Below are 10,610 nucleotides of genomic sequence, written 5' to 3'. Positions count from 1 at the left end.
GTAAGAGAGCTCATGCCACAAAGAAAACCAAAGAACTAATGTCCAAATCAATGCATATATCTTGTCAACAAAGAGGCCCACACCTGGTTTTATCTTTGGTGGAGCAATAGAGGAAAAAAAAAAAAAAGAGATGGGGTAAGAAGAAATCAGATGAGCATGCTAACGACCCTTTTAATGGTAAAGTAAAAGCTAGCTTAAGAGTAAAAACTCTCTAGAGTAATAGACTCAAGTTCAGACTTTAAAAATCAGAGAGTTATTTCCATTGGTCTTCACTAAGTGCTCACAGAGAAGCTGAAGACATAGCAGGACCCCAAGATAGAACCCCTTGTGAGGTATAAATATCAGACCTAAAGAACTATTATGGCGAAGTAGAAAACTAAGATACACACTATAGACACTTCAGGCTTTTTCTTAACTCAAAGCAGCACAAAACAGCAGCTTTCTGCAGGTGGGGAAAAAGCAGGAGAGGTAACAGAGACTGGCTAAATACCAGGCTTGGGGCCCATTAATAACAGAAATGTCTCTCTGAATCTTATAGTCAGTATTAAGTACTGGTATCTGCGTGTGGAAGAGGAGAAGAACTGGGAAAAAGAGACACTTCTCCTTGTGTGCAATTGCCCAGGGCTAGCTCAAATATAAAGGCAGGAAAACCTAATTGAAATAAATATCCAACAAAAATAGAAGCTTCTGGTCCTGAATTTAAATAAATTGAATTATGCAATAAATGACCTGAATCTAACAAAAGCCAAGTGATGGTGATGGTGATAAATAGAAGTATTTCAACATGAACTTGACCGAAGATTCAACTCAACAGAAGAGAACACCTTAAATTTCTGTACACAAATATAACCTACTTCAATTCCAAAATGCGTTCACTCAAGTGAAAAAATTATGAAGCACAAAAGAAGCAAGACAGCATGACTCATCATCAAAGAAAGAAACAGTCAATAAAACAAATTAGATAACATAGATCTTGGAATGATCACACTTGTACCTAAAATAATTAATATAAATACATAAAGAAATCTAGTGATAAAGGGTAACAGCATTCATGACACATAGTGAAGAAAAATAGATGATAGATAGATAGATGATAGATAGATAAAAGGCCCAAATAGAAATGTGTTATATAACAAATAGTTTTTGTACTTAACAGATAGCAAAGAAAAAGTTCAATGAAATTGAAAACAGCTTAAGGATATAAACATATAAAGGTCTAAATGGAAGACCTGAAACCATAAAACAACTTAAAGAAAACATAGGCAATAATATTTTGGACATCAGCCTTACCAACATAGTTATGGATTTGTCCCCTCAGGCAAGGTACATGAAAAGGTGCTCGGCATCCCTAGTCATCAGTAAAAAGCAAAACCACAAGAAGATATCACCTCAAACATGGTAGTATGTCTATTATCAAAAGATGAGAGATAAAAAGTGTTGGTGAGCTTGTGGATAAAAAAGACCTAGTTCACTGTTGGTAGAATATAAATTGATAGAGCTACTATGAAAAACAGTTATGGAGGTTTCTTAAAAAATTTAAAATAGAATTACCATAGGATGATGATGGAATACTACATGGCAATGAGAAAGAATGAAATCTGGCCATGTGTAGCAACATGGATGGACCTTGAGGGTGTTATGCTTAGCGAAATAAGTCAGGCAGAGAAGGACAAATACCATATGTTTTCACGTATAGGAGGATTTGGAGGAACTTATCGGAGGACCATGGGGGAGAAGAAGGGGGGAAATAGTGGGGGAGAGGGAGAGAGGCAAACCATGAGAGACTCTTGAATGCTGAGAACAAACTGAGGACTGATGGGTGTGGGGGGGAGGGGGGAGATGGGCATGGAGGAGGACACTTGTGGGGATGAGCACTGGGTGTTATATGGAAACCAACTTGACAATAAACTATTTGTAAAAAAAAAAAAAAAAAGAATTACCATAGGATGTAGCAGTACCACTTCTGGCTCTTTATCTGAAGGAAATGAAATAACAGCTGCAGAGTTCATCATGGTTTTAGTTACTGAGATGTTCACATGGCCTGTTAAATATCAATCTCCTAACTCCAGAAGATGAAACCCATGATCTCAGATGACTTGTTTCTATAAAGGCCCTGTTCTTTAATTTACTAGAATCAAAATCTCAAGTTACCCACCTGACCTGTTTCAGATCATTCTAGGTCTCATTTTTTCAAGATTTCAGGAAAATTTACTTAAAATTTAGTCTAAGGCATTGGTCAATATCTATATCTATATCTATCTACATCTATATCTCCATATATATCTAGGTCTAGATTCATATCTATCTATATCTATATCTATACCTATATTGATATCTATCTATATTATCATCTGTATCTTATATATCTATATCTATAGCATCATCTATATATACCTATATATCTATATCTATAGCATCATCTATCTACCTAACTATACCTATATCATCATCTATACCTATCTATACCTATATTATACATCTATACCTATATCATCTATATCTATATCATCTTTATCACCTCTGTCTATCTATATCTATCTATATAGAGGGAGAGAGAGAGAGGCCAAAGCAAATTGAGGAATAAAACATAATACAGACATATAAATTTAAAATACAATGCAAACTTCACTATTAATAAATAGCAAAAATTTAGACTTACTACAAAGTAAAGATTTAGATTTGTAGCCAGGGATTGACTAAAAACCTATGAATTGCCATTTTTATTGTCCATATCATGGGATTTCCAATGTAGAGAACATTTATTTATCAGTATTTTATTTATACTTCATATCAGTTTTGCAAGAATAAAATAAAGATATTCATCTAATGTATTTTAGGAGGATATAATTACCTTCATACAGTCGCTTTCACACACATGTGTGCACGTGCTCACACACACACAGAAGGAAGACTTGTGTTCAGTAGGACTGCTAGCCAGACATAATCTTCCATCCCCTGAACACATTTTTAAAGGCCTGGTGCAACATCTGTGCTTCTTCTCAGATTCAACACTTTCCAAAACAGGTTAAGGTAACAAGAAAAAGTAAAATCCCTGACTTCACAGAACTTTTCTATCTAGTAGAAGAGGTAAAATTTGTAATAATGTAGATGCAATAAAAAACAAAATGTGAAAGACGATGTAATAAAAGTACCAGAAACCTCAAACTAAATATGTGGTTCAGTAGAAAGAGGGTGAGGGGTCAGTGAGAAGAAACAGAAACCGCCAATACTGCCCAAGGAAGAGTGACTGGACACTAAGGCTCATTTAGGGACTTAATCATACAATTGCAATAACACAGCCGTTCATATTCTAGATAGTTCTGCATCCAGTTAATTGAAAATAATCTGGAAATTCAAAACAGCCTTCCTCTGGATATTTGCTCACTTCCAATTCATGCACATTTTTATCATGTGTTTAGCTAGCAGATTAGTGAAGCGGGTATGTCAGAAAGATTCAGCTTGCTAATTAGCGTTTTTAATGAGTTTTTGCTATGTCTCTCTTTAGCAGTCTATTTACCACTTTCCGTACTGTAGTTTAGAAGCCAAAATCCTAGTGGGTTTCAATTAACTCAAAGTATTTCTACTAAAATCAGCCCAGTCATAATATTTAATGAATTTAATCAATAGCAGAAATAGTAATAATAAGGTGAAGTATAAGAGCATAAGATAGTCATAATGAGGAAACATATAAGAACAAGTGTATAAATATGCATATAAATATATAATACATCCAAACATTAAAATAATAAAATCAAAATAGAAATGTGTTTATGTAGAATTCAACAAAAATTGCCTGTATTATATATATTACTGTAGCTGCAATATTTATTTAAATGAAGATTTCCTGAATTTACACTTAAATTCAAACTATCTTAATCTTATAGATTACATACTATGTGATAGATTATTTTATTTGCAAATTCTGTGGCATTGGTCAATACAATGTAACTTATAAGCAATACCTGTATATCAACTACATTAATTAATCAGTACATTGTTATTCTATTATACTTTCATGTTAAATTCTAGTTAGGCACATAAAATATCAAAATGAAGAAGAATTTGTCTATCTATTGAGGGACAGTCTACAGTCCAGAACAACTCCCAATTAAGAAAAACTTAATGGTGCTATATATTATCTGTGTTTCACTTTATTACAATTTCCCATCAGAGAAAAAATTAATAGAGTTTGAATTCAGACTTGGTGAGTGCTAAGCCTTGTATGAAGTTGAGATTGTTTTACTCTGTCCAAGGTGAGAAGCTCCTTTTTAACTTTCCTGGTTATTTTTATGGAGGATGCAACATGCTGATTTCCAACAAAAACTTTCCCCTCTGTTTTCATGTTAAACAGCTCTCACTGGGAAGTGACTTCTCAGCTAAAAGATGACATTACCTAGACTCTTTCTATGATGGCAAGAAGAGCTGTCTCCAATGAAGGTGAACATGAATGTAACATGAGATGTGTCTCAGTGAAGTGAACTAAGAATCAGGCAACATTCCTCTTGTTTTCTCTTTACCTACTCATGGACTGGGGACAGAAAACTCTTGAGTTTCTGGGGAACAGAGGAACGACAGTTTGGAAGCAATCTGGTTCCTAAATAACTCTACAGAGGTGACAATCTCACATCAGACAGGAATACACCCACATCAGCCAGCTAAATGAGTGAGATGTAAACTTTTCTTGTGTTAAGGCATTGAAATTTAGGGGTTTATATTTTGGATTATGGAGAGCTACCCTAACCACAGAAAGAATTCAGGATTCTTCTATACATGTGAATTTTTTAATTGCATGATCTCAGTGATGTTTTGAATGTTTATTAGATACATTTATATTGGCTTCCTAACAGTGACTTATCAAACGAAGTCAAATCACCTATCAAATGAACATGTGTGTGTATGTGTGTGCATATCAATTATGCATATTTAAAGGATAGGATAAAGTCAAAGGTCAAATGTTAATACTTAAGAAAGCTGTCTCAAAGCAACAAGCACATACACACACATTTTTATTTATCCTGCTCACCAACACGTTGTAGAATGATAAGGCGCATAGGAAAACATGATTTTTTTCTCTAGGGATTACTTCATCTCCTCTTTTCGCATTATTTTATCATGCACATTGTGTTGGAGATTTGGTAGCCCTATTACTAAAACAATCCTTAATCCTAAGGGAAAGAAACAAGCTGGTGATGCAGATGTGATCTAAGTGAAGACAATAAGCTTTCAGAAAGTTCAGTGAAATCATATAACAGGAGGAATATACACAACACCAGTTTCCCTATTGAAATCTATGATTCCATGAGATTAACTTTAAATCCTCTCAGTTATTACATATGAATAATTAGAGGCAATAAAGATAAAATATGGAAAAGGGAAAAATTCAGTTAATTGCTTTTAATAAAAATATTTCATTTCTTTCCTAATTATATAATTATATTGATAAAATTCCTATCCATAACTACCAGAAGTTCTTTGAAAGGGTGAGTATGAGTTTGACTTCAAACACTGGCATTGTGATAGGATCAAAATTCTTGATTTGCAAAGACTCCCCTCCATCTGTTTAGTAACACCTAACTGGACAAGGAGTAGGCACCTCCCTTAAGCAAGAACAATCAGAATTTCTTCCCAAGGAATTTTAATCAGTGATGTTAGAAACAGTTCTCATGGCATGTGGGTGTTTCATTTATAAACTATTGAGATCTCAATAGGCTCTTTTGCCAAGTGCACTGAGTTGCCATCATGGAAAAGGAATGACGTCTCAGGTGATGAGTAAAGGAGGAAGATTATTGCTCAGTTTCTCAGGGATGTTTGTAAGCCTTTCTGATCACTCACTCTCTGCCTCCAGCTTAGGAGGGGACTTTGTTTGATCTGATGATCAGACTCCATTCAATAATCTTCTATTAGTTGAAATTAAAAAAATATCTAATAGAAATATATAAACTAATGTTGGAAGAAGAATGCTTTTTGACTTGCACAAATGTCTCAGCAAAATTTAACAGCATTAATAGCCTATATTTGGAATAAAGACAACTACTGTATTGTTTTTCTGAACTACAGATGTACTCTATCATTGAAACCTGGGAACTTATTTCTCCCCTATGTGTAAAAGTTTAACTCCTCATAGTTCACTCTAGAGCAGTTAAGAACTTTGTTCAAAGTGGTCTCACTCTCCATTTCTTTTGGTAAATCATGACACAATTAGGATAGTTCTAAGTTTTACTTTTTTTTCTGATAAATATATTTATGAAATCTTATTGAAAGCAAAACTGATTGTTTAGTCACTTGAAACCTTGTGTAATTTACTCTATTAATTATAAAAATGTTGTCTGATATATGTCTATGGGCAATAGGGTTAGATCCTGAGGTTATACGTAGTTGAGTCTCAAAAATATATATATTTAACTTGAAATCTCAGGCTGTAGACCATTACATATTGTTTAAAGGTGTTACTGTAATTTATTCACTAAAGAACTAAGCAATATTTAATACATTTTTTGACAAGTTTGCTCTTGTTTGATAAATTTTTATAAGAACACTGTTTCTTTTCCCTTGTAAACCATTTTATTTTGGGTCAAAATGCAAAGTTCAGCTTATTCTATTTATTATACACTCACTGCATGAACGACTCTTAAGAAGCCAGACAGGAAGACCCTAGATCACATTTAAGCAGAATGAATGGACTGTCTCCCAAGGAATAGACTTCTCATTGCTGATGAAGGAGAGGTGCCCAGCAGGACACAGGATGGGTCTGGACAAGTATCGAGGATATCTCCGTGCCAGTGGGTGAATGGTCTGTGGCTTAAGACAGACAGAGTGGGGCACCTGCGTGGCTCCATCAGTTAAGCATCTAACTCTTGGTTTCAGCTTATGCTATGATCTCAAGGTTTGTGAGTTCAAGCCCCACATTGGGAGCCTGCTTGGACTTCTCTCTCTCTCTCTCTCTCTCTCTCTCTCTCTCTCACACACACACACACACACACACACACACACTCTCTCTCTCTATCCTCCTTCCCTCTCAAAATAAATAAATAAACTAAAAAAAAAAAAAGACACCAGCATAAAGAGAGGGTGATGCTTGGGATTCTGACTCAGGCACTCTGCTGAGTTGCGCTCTTCAGATGAGAAGTGCAGTGGAGTCCATAGCATTGTTTGCCCTTCCTTGGCTGCTCCAGGGAGTGATGCATTTTGACAAAGTCAGTTCCCAGAAAGGGAGCACTGTCAGAGAATAATTTTCCATGAGCCACTCAGCACTCACAGTACAGAGGTGTCATCACTCAAAGACCTTTTAACTGAAGCAACACAACTATAAATGGTCTTACGATGGACTCTCAACATCACACTCATATTTAAGCACTATATTTAAGCATGTCCCTCAGGGCACATGAGGGTCTACAAAGTGATATTTTGCAACTCCTAGGCCCTCTTCCTTGGGATCCACAGGACTGTTTATAGTGAGAGCCCTGTCAGTTAATTCCAAACCAAATCAGCCAACGATTTGAGGAAAACAGACATCTGGATAATGTGTATGTACACACCCAAGGAAGAGATAAACATATTCAGTTACAAAAGTGATAGGGCTCTACCCTAGGATCCATCTTTCTTAGAGAGCCAAATGAGTGTGTGTGTGTGTGTGTGTGTGCATTTTGCTTGCACTTGGCTCACACTGAGAGCAGCCAGGACAATCTATAGAATCTCCCCATTCAGAGAATGCAGAGGTCCACCCCTCCGGGAAGAAACCAGGTGGGTAGCAGGGAGAACAGTAAAAGACTCCTGAATCATAGGGATGCCCTGTCCAGCAGCCACAACCCTAGAGACAGAGGGGGCAGTGTGGAGGGAGCAGCTGAGTGTCACTGGCCTGAACAGATCCACTTTGCCCCCATCTGGTCCATGGCCCACTTACAGCCAACTGGTAATGGAGGCATTGAGGCCTGTACCGGCATCTTACTTCCTTCACTTGAACTTCTCCCAAACCTCCACTCTGCAGATCACATGAGACAAAGCTGCATTCTGGAGTGAGACTTTAGTGCTGCATAGGTGAAGAAGCTGAAGCTGAAGCCAGGGACCCTCACACAGAGAATCCTGCAGGACCCTGGGGCAGGTCTGCACAGAAGCAACCCCCACCCTGAGGTTACACTATATTAAGGGCCCTTCCAACCCCTCAACAGTTAATATAAGTTAATATAACAGTTAATATAAGAATAAAATCACATTGGTTAATGTCCAGCTACCTGACGGAGCAGGCCAGGGAGGCGGCTCCACAAAGATGTATGGTTCTTCTCTGTTTATTTTAAAGGTTAAAGTGAAGGGAAATAGCCAAAACCATTTGCCCATGCTTCAAAATCCATTCTAAGGAGTTTGGTAGACAGACAGATGCAAAGTATACTAGAAACCACAAGGATAGGTGTGTCAGTAAACATGTTTTCATTCCTCTCTTATGTGCAGGATCTGTTACTGTTTTTTACTTTTTTCAGCTTTGCTGACATATTAACTGATAAATAAAATCATAATAATTTTAAATTATACAACATGGTGTTCTGATATATGTGTATAGTCCTCGTAAAAACATTCCCACAATTTAGTTAATTAACACATCCTTTTTTGGGGCGGCATGGGGGCACTTAATCTCAGTATTTCAATTATACATATCACACTCAACTATCAGCTACGGTCACAACGTTATATATTAGATCCTCAGAACTTATTTATCTTAAAATGTAGAGACTGTCTTCACTTTGGGGAGAAGGTTCCAAGGTAAACCTGAGCTCTGACTGAGAGATAGGGTGGAATAGGGCAGCTTGGCCGTAGAAAGCAGAGAAGCTGGGCTACCAAGAGGCTTGACTTTTCCATCTGTTGAGTGAGTCGATGTAATGAAAAATGGCTCCCAGAGCATCGCTAGTCTTAACACTGTCAATTTTCTGAGTCAGCTTTAGCACTTTGTTCCCCAGAAACATGAATCCTTGCAGTAGCAAGCTGACCTAGGTGATATCCGTGCATACATATAAAAGGCTTTTTCTGTGGCTGAGTCTCCATTGTCTAACACACACCCTTATTTGAAGTTTCAGTCTCCAGCCACAAGACTGCCTCCTTTATCTCATTTATGAGGCCAAAATTTGCTGCAAAGTCATGGTAGTAGGAAAATACATAAAAATTCCAGTTCTTCGATTCTTCCATGTTTTTCACTTTGTTTTAAACGATTTCTGCCCCTCTGCTAGCACACAGCACATGGAGGTTAACCGCTTTTAGTCCTGATAATCTGTATATCATTTCAACATGTTCCTATTCTCCTTTGAAACTGAGAGACAAATGAGGACTGAGCAACTTCTTTCCAACTTTAGCAGATCCTTTTCCATACTAATCATAATCTTTGCGGACATCAATACAAGACCCAGTAGACATACAAATAGAGATTATAAGTTTTATTAAACATCTTGAATGATGTTGTGTTAGTGACTGGGGATGTCAGAAGGGTGCTCTTAACTCTTGGAAGTAAGATAACCTGAGTGGATCTTCCCCCAAATCCAGCATGCCTACACTGCTTCTTCCTGGGGGCCTTAAACCATCCATTAGGAAGTTGACTGTGATCCATGTTGAAATATCTTCATTTATTCTATTCATGATGAAAACATAGTCATCTCCTACATGTATGGAAATGCCTTAAACAATTATTTTACCTCATGTCTTTACAGTTGCTTCTAAGCCTTTTCTCCTAATAATAGGCATAAATTTGTTGTTCTCTCAAGGAACAAAGAAGTGACCTTCCAGAAGGCAAAATGAATGTCTAGTTTAACATCATTTCTTACTATTCTTCCAACATCATGATAATATGCAAAAATGCCTGGCTTCATTGCTCTGCCGTGCATGGCCTCCTCTGTCCCATCCATGGATGCTGGTGTCATTCCCTTGCTGCAGGTAGATGGAGGCTGCTTCCTGTTTTTCTGTCAGCTTCCCTAAGAACACTTAAGTATACAAGAAACAAATTACACTTGCTTCAAATTAAAGGTAAATTGTGACAACAACACTTACCTTGAACACATGGAGATACCTGAACCTAATATATACATTTTTGGTCTGTGATGTCAGACCAAAATACAACTGTGATGTCAATACAACTCTAATATTTAAACACTACATATTAGTTCATAGTAGACAATGTGCTGTATCTGAATGATCTTAAATATCTCACAGTATTTCATTGATATATTTTTAAATTATGAAAAAAATTCACATGTTTAAATGTGCTATTCTTCTTTTGCAAAGACTATGAACTCCAACTATCCAGGCTTAGGCCAAGCTTCAGAGATTAAGAGCATGGTCCTCCACAAACTCTCACTTTAGACAGCAGCTGCAAGTTTGAGGGTCCCTGGGCAACACTCAGTTCTGACCAGCTGGCTATAAATTGGAGAGTTTTCACTACCTCTTCATGTTGGATAATTTGCTAGAATAATTTACAGAACTCTGAAAGAGCTATACTTTTGATTACAGTTTTATTACAGCAAAAGGATACAAATCAGAACAGCCGAAGGCAGAACATATAGAGCAAGGTCCTGGAGGATTCCAAACACAACACTTCTGCTGTCCTTCTCCTGTAGAGTCAGGTAACAACCTCTCAG

General features: G+C 36.8%; 1 pseudogene; it reads right to left on the bottom strand.

The window, feature by feature from the left end:
* Positions 1–8,822: 8,822 nt before the first annotated feature.
* On the bottom strand, positions 8,823–9,710 carry LOC120222003 (annotated as a pseudogene).
* Positions 9,711–10,610: the final 900 nt, after the last annotated feature.

Source organism: Hyaena hyaena, unplaced genomic scaffold (genome assembly GCF_003009895.1).
Source record: "Hyaena hyaena isolate Hyena2069 unplaced genomic scaffold, ASM300989v1 scaffold_829, whole genome shotgun sequence".
Classification (NCBI taxonomy): domain Eukaryota; kingdom Metazoa; phylum Chordata; class Mammalia; order Carnivora; family Hyaenidae; genus Hyaena; species Hyaena hyaena.
The sequence above is the reverse complement of the archived record's forward strand: the minus strand, read 5'-3'. Positions and strand labels throughout refer to the sequence as shown.